The sequence below is a fragment of the Schistocerca piceifrons genome, chromosome 2 (genome assembly GCF_021461385.2).
Source record: "Schistocerca piceifrons isolate TAMUIC-IGC-003096 chromosome 2, iqSchPice1.1, whole genome shotgun sequence".
Lineage (NCBI taxonomy): Eukaryota > Metazoa > Arthropoda > Insecta > Orthoptera > Acrididae > Schistocerca > Schistocerca piceifrons.
This window is the reverse complement of record NC_060139.1, coordinates 193,057,738-193,064,637: the sequence shown is the minus strand read 5'-3', so window position 1 is coordinate 193,064,637 and position 6,900 is coordinate 193,057,738. Positions and strand designations below refer to the sequence as shown.

Here is a 6,900-nt window from a genome sequence, read left to right as displayed (position 1 = left end):
CTTTTGTACGAGGAGTGTCAAAAAGATGCTGTCCAAATGGTAATGGAAATCTGCCTGACGAAACAGCAGTTGTTTCCAGGAAGACCTGGGAACGTATGCACATTTGAAATAGTTTTCCTCAGCCCCACCTGACTCGCCAGAAGATAGCATATGCCGTAGTTCCCTGTACAAAAATCACAGCTGACGCCGTTTCTGTGCAGTACAGGAAATGAGGTTTTATCTCAGTAGCTGAGGCCTGTCTTATTGCATCGGCCTTCTAACGACGGAGCCTGGCATGAGACTTCTGTTTGGGGTTGTTTATACCGCAGTAGCCCTCTCTACCGCATTGCTTTCCGATTTTAGTGCACCTTTCGGACTGTTTTGGCAACGGCCTTGCTGCACTGGATACACCGGTTCCCGTGAGATCACCGAAGTTAAGCGGTGTCGGGCGTGGTCGGCACTTGGATGGGTGACCATCCAGGCCGCCATGCGCTGTTGCCATTTTTCGGGGTGCACTCAGCCTCGTGATGCCAATTGAGGAGCTACTCGACCGAATAGTAGCGGCTTCGGTCCAGAATACCATCATAACGACCGGGAGAGCGGTGTGCTGACCCCACGCCCCTCCTATCCGCAGCCTCCGCTGAGGATGACACGGCGGTCGGATGGTCCCGGTAGGCCACTCGTGGCCTGAAGACGGAGTGCTTTTCTGATTGTTTTGCCAAAAGTTTCAACTTCAATACTAACAAGAGCTGCATCACTGTAATTCTCTTTCCAAGAGCTATAGGGCGCAATTATGAAGAGTATACGTTTCCATTAATAAAAATACTTGTTGTATCAGTATGTCGTTGATACCAGAATTCAAAGCATTCTCCATACAAAATATAACGTGTCCGCCGCGCGTGGTAGCCGAGTGGGCTCAGGCGCGTTGTCACGGTTCGCGCAGCTCCCCCCGTCGGAGGTTCGAGTCTTCCCTCGGGCATGGGTGTGTGTGTTGTCCTTAGTGTAAGTTAGTTTAAGGTAGGTTAAGTATGTGTTAACTTAGGGACCGGTGACCTCAGCAGTTTGGTCACATAAGACCTTACTACAAATTTCCCAAAAATTATAACGTGTCCCTCAGCACACTAAAAATTGCAGAGACCTCCTTCTGATATTTGGAACCGTTCAGGAAACAAAAGGGATGTTTCGTCTTACGTTACTCACCCAGTGTATTTTGCGACCAAAGAAATTTAGAAATTTATGGACTCCGTTCCTCGCCCAAAACAGCCCATTATTGAAGTAGAGGCGGTTGTACTCGATAATAGCATGATTCCTCCTAGGGTTGACAATTTTTTATCTGGTTTGCTTGCATGCCAATTCAGCAAATTCCCCTAGACTTTATCAGGATACTGAGAAAGTATCTCTAAATCTACATGCAGCTTCCTGTGAGTAAGTTTTCCAGATCCCTAAACTAGGTGGAGAAAGAAGAAGAGAAAGAAAATATGATGAAGATGAAAATAGTATATGTATTAATCTAACATATCTTGATGATCTGCATTTTTGTGATGACGTCCTACTGTTTAAATTGTAGCTGACCCACAGTCACGTACTGAAAGGTAAGAATATATTTTACTTGCACAGATCGGGGATAGATCGAGAATAAGTGAAGCGCCGATATACAGCTGAGTATGTAAGTTTGTTGATGGAATGCCGTGGCGAAAAGAGCCATATTTGTACCGGCTGAGTGTGTGTCCCAATTGCCGTAAGTTAACCAACCCCCCCCCCCCCACCCCCCAGCAAATCTTAGGAATTATACCGAACTGTGACAATGTGTTTTTACCAAAAAGTAATAACAAAGGCGGAGAGACGATATTACGCGTTTGCGTCTACCACGCCAGCCGATGGATTGCAGTGAGGATAAAGTATACAGAATATTATAACAGCGTGTGGCGATATTTCAGTGCACTTGACTTGTGTCAAGATTAAACGTGAACAGAAGCGTATGTCAACGGTCGTTACTATCTCCATTTCGGTTTAACGAAAATATATAACTTCACTTTTGCTAACTTTTTAAGGCCTTTCTAACCTCCCCCTTCCTAATCGGCCTACTGGCTTGCGATATACTTGCAAATGACCATGACTGCGTATACCTAATAAAATTTTACAGTGAATGAGGTTATCGTTACCGAAGGAAAATAATACAGGCTAGTAGGAGGAAAGTGTACAACAGACACTTCTGAAGGAAGGAATCTCAGTACGGATAATAATTTTGAAAACAAGTGGAATTTATTGTAGTCGCTCACGAACTACACAGAGGGAAAAGGGTACCACGTAATATTTAATACAAAAAATACTGATAAGCAAAAAATGGGTCAAATGGCTCTGAGCACTATGGGACTTAACTTCTGAGGTCATCAGTCCCCTGGAACTTAGAACTACTTAAACCTGACTAACCCAAGGACAGCACACACATCCATGCCCGAGGCAGGATTCGAACCTGCGACCGTAGCGGTCGTGCGGTTCCAGACTGTAGCGCCTAGAACCGCTCGGCCACCCCGGCCGGCTGATAAGCAAAAAAAGGGATAATTAAACGGCCACCAGCCCACTACGGCAATGAAATCCAAATTCCTAAGAAAGGTAATGCCAAAGAAAATCAAGCAAATAATTATCGGCGTGGCAACACAACTTTTTCATAACACAACAGTTAACGAGAAAATAAATGAATCAAGATGCACTGAGTCTGCAGTTATTTAGTATGAAATACTAAATTTTGAAAGCAAAGTTAAATGAAGTTGTTGGTTAAATAAATGTCTGGCTGTAACTGACATTTTGTTACGTAAAAGATGACTTTCATTAACCTCTGCGCAACGTAACTCATAGTTTGGAGAAAAGGCAAGCAACTTAGTTTTAAATACTGAAAGACTGAATTGAATTTACTTTAAGCAAATGAGCAACTGATTTACTTTTACATGAGACCAATAAAATAAACACCAACTCGTTGCTAATTATTTGCGCTGAATCTTTAGTCACTATTTTTGCCAGCAAAATTTTACGTTACTTTTAGTGAGTGAAGTTAACACTCAAAATTTTAAATTAGTTAAGCCTCTGCTATGCAATGCAGGAACGAACATTTGCTGAGGCAGCAAAGCTTAGACTAAAAGTAGTCATTAGCAAAGAAACAAAAGTGGCAGTAAATACACTGCTGGCCACCGTAAATGCAACACCAAGAAAGACAAGAGGTAGCACAACAAAATTTATTTTGTAGATAACATGTTGACCAAGTATCAAATGATTACGTTTACAGACGTCTGTGACATTTGGTTCCTGCCAGAATCAGTAGCCAGAGTAGCCGCCATTGTTGGAGATCACCGCTGCCACACGTCTCGGCATTGAGTCAAAGAGACGTTGCATGTGTTCCTGGGGTACAGCAGCCCAAGTAGCTTCCACACGTTGCCAAAGATCATCTGGTGTGGCAGCTGGGGATGTAATCTGGGTCACTCGTTGAGCAACCATGGACCACATGTTTTCTATCGGCGAAAGATCCGGAGAGCGAGCCGGCCAGGGAAGCACTTCAATCTGGTTATTGGCGAAGAACCTTTGGACAATGCGTGCCACGTGTGGTCGCGCATTATCCTGTTGAAATATGGCTGTGGCCGAGCCCTGAAGGTAAGGAAGGACAACTGGCTCCAGCACCTCGGATATGTAGCGCCGGCTATTTAAAACGCCGGCAATGCGTACTAGAGGCGTGCGAGAGTAATATCCAATACCGTCCCTTACCATAATACCCGGTGCAAGACCAGTGTGGCGGTGCGTAATGCAGCTGTCCAGCATCCTCTCTCCACGGTGTCTCCACACTCGAATCCGACCATCGTGGTGCTGCAGACAGAAGCGTGCCTCGTCAGTAAAGTCAACGTCATTCCATTCTGCCGTCCACATCCGTCTGTCATCACACCATTGGCGACGGAGACGTCTGTGGTTCTGCGTCAATGGTAGACGAAGCAATGGACGTCTTGCGGACAGACCACTCTGCTGTAAACGGCGTCGAATGGTACGCGCAGACACTGGATGATGCGTTACAGACGCAATGTGCTGTGCTATGGTTCGGGATGTCACTGAGCGATCCGTCACTGCCGTGCGCACAATTTGCCTATCAGCACGTGCAGTGGTGCACCGAGGTGAATGCGATCGACCACGTCGGTCCATCGTACCCTCCTGCATCCAACGGTCACATATCCGCATTACAGTTGTTTGGTTTCGTCCAACACGACTAGCGATTTCTCTGTATGATAATCCACAATCTCGGTAAGCCACTATCCTTCCTCTGTCGAACTCGAATACTTGATCAAACGATGTTCGCTGTTGTCTACGAGGCATAACTGATCGTCTTGTGAAACAACCACAAGGTAAACACACGTGCCGAACGTACACTCGTCGAAATCGCCAAGCCTTAAATGGCGCTATGAGGTGGCGCCACAGGCGCGCGTGATGTGCGTCTGCGCTGAAATTCTAATCAGTTGCATATCTCTTCGCTGCAAACCCATGGTGTAAATTTCACTTGAATCGGATGCTTCCTTCAGGGTGTTGCATTTACGGTGGCCAGCAGTGTAGATAATCGGTTTTCATGTTTTTACGACATTCTGTGATTGCACGATAAGGAAAGGGACCCTGCTTGGTAATAATGTCTCTGGACAAGGACAACTAAGGTGTCCTAAAAGTTTTAACTACTGCAGGTTATTATTCAAGGAAGTTATCCATTAAAGTTTGTGAAAGAAATGCCACTGGGTAATGCCTGTTCAATATCAGTTTTACTATGTCAGTTAATAGTCTTACGACGTTGTAGCTGTGCGGACGACGAAGAATGTAGACGACGACAATGCTGCTGGTGCTGGTTGAGAACCCCGAGTCATCTCCAGAGCCTCAGATAATTATGGGACAGGCAATAGTTAGAACTGCAGCTTCCCCCGCCCGCACACTCCGACCGTGCTCTCAGTACTGGCTGGTTAATAAAGTGGGTGAGTCTGCATTGGCGCGATCATAACTGAACACCGCGCCTGCGAGAGCGCCAGCAAACACCTCTGCACTCTGAAACTTCCTGGCAGATTAAAACTGTGTGCCGGACCGAGACTCGAACTCGGGACCTTTGCCTTTCGCGGGCAAGTGCTCTACCAACTGAGCTACCCAAGCACGACTCACGCCCCGTCCTCACAGCTTTATTTCTGCCAGTACCTCGTCTCCTACTTTCCAAACTTTACAGAAGCTCTCCTGCGAACCTTGCAGAACTAGCACTCCTGAAAGAAAGGATTTTGCGGAGACATGGCTTAGCCACAGCCTGGGGGATGTGTCCAAAATGAGAGGTCCCGAGTTCGAGTCTCGGTCCGGCACACAGTTTTAATCTGCCAGGAAGTTTCATATCAGCGCACACTCCGCTGTAGATTGAAAATCTCATTCAGGAAGCTTCTGCACTCTTTCAAAACTCAAGCTGCTCTGCTAGCAGCCCGACAGAGTCCCGCTACCACGCAAAGCTAAAGAACGGCCCAGCTACTGCCATTTCGTTGCTGGTATCGATACATTTAAACGAAGTTCCCTTGGTGATTACCCAGTAATTTACAATATTTACATTATAGTTACAACCAGTTATGTATGTTCACAAATGAAAACACTATTACACCCATTACGTAATAAATATAGTTTCAGTAATAAAGCTCACAGATTCAGAAATAACAATATATTAAAAGTTATCGACAGATATTAAACAGCAAAAAATTTTGGGTGGTGCAGAAGGTACTTTATCTGCATTTTCGGTGTTATACTCTGATTAACGCAAAACGTCTATCCTTTAAATGTAACATTACTGAGCAGTCAAAATCCGTTTGAAACAATTAGCGTAGCGGTCAAAACCGATTAGCGCTTATCCAGAAACTCACGGTCATTAAAATAAAGGTTAGGATGCTACATTAATCGATCGCTAAAAATGGCAAATTTAGTCGGGGGGGGGGGGGGGGGGGGGTTTAAGGTACACTAGAGACAACCGTTAGAGAAACAACGAATGGAATAACGTAACAGAGCTTGAAAGTAGGCTGAATGTGAATTACTGTGTGGCTAAATTAATATGTGATCAGCAACCTGAAAAGAAGCTATGAGAGATTAACAATGAAGTCTTAGAATCAGTTGATGAGTTTGTTTCCTCGTATTCAGGTGTTCAGGGGAGGTGACGACAATGACTCGACGGTCAACGTAAGAAATAAACGGAAGACCAAACATAGACAGGAGTGCTTTCAGTAAACTAAATAGTGTTTTTATCTGAGTCGGAAAGTGTACAACCATCGTGTATCGGCAGTTTAGATATATGGCAGTCCGACCCGCATTCTTAACGCAGAAACCAATCGAAACCTGAGCATCTTGCTACAAGTAAAGGAAAAATGTGTGTTGGGTGTTAGGAAGGGTAGGAAAACACCCAAATTGTTTGAGGAACAGAATCAAAATGAAATGGAGATGAGCGATACGTGCATCCAGGCGTCTGGACTGTAGGTGGATCGAGAAAGTTGTTAACAGATTTCAAGAAATAAGGAAAAGTTGAGGTGGTGACGCTATAGATAACAGGCGGATGCCATTATACGAACTGTCGGAGGAGCGTGGGTGCCAATAGTTGAAAATTATACTGCAAGGAAATGTCTAAAGGGGTTCCTTTATGTAGTAATGGCTATTAAATGGCTCACCATGGTTCCAGGCGATCATTTGAGCCACTTGCAGACGTTCTTGGAAGGAATCGTAGTCTTTAAGAGCGTTGTCCACAAAAGGTACGCATCGGGGTTCGAGACCCTGTCCATCACAGTTTTAATCTGTCGAGAAATTTTAAAAGAGCGCACATTCTGCTGCAGAGTAAAGAATTCATGCCAGAAACTGCACCTCTCATTGTTCCTGAGAGGATGTTTCAATACGATGGTG

The 6,900-nt window shown here is 45.0% G+C and overlaps 1 pseudogene; it reads left to right on the top strand.

The window, feature by feature from the left end:
• The first annotated feature begins 362 nt into the window (after positions 1 to 362).
• Positions 363 to 480, top strand: LOC124778808 (annotated as a pseudogene).
• The last annotated feature ends 6,420 nt before the right edge of the window (positions 481 to 6,900 follow it).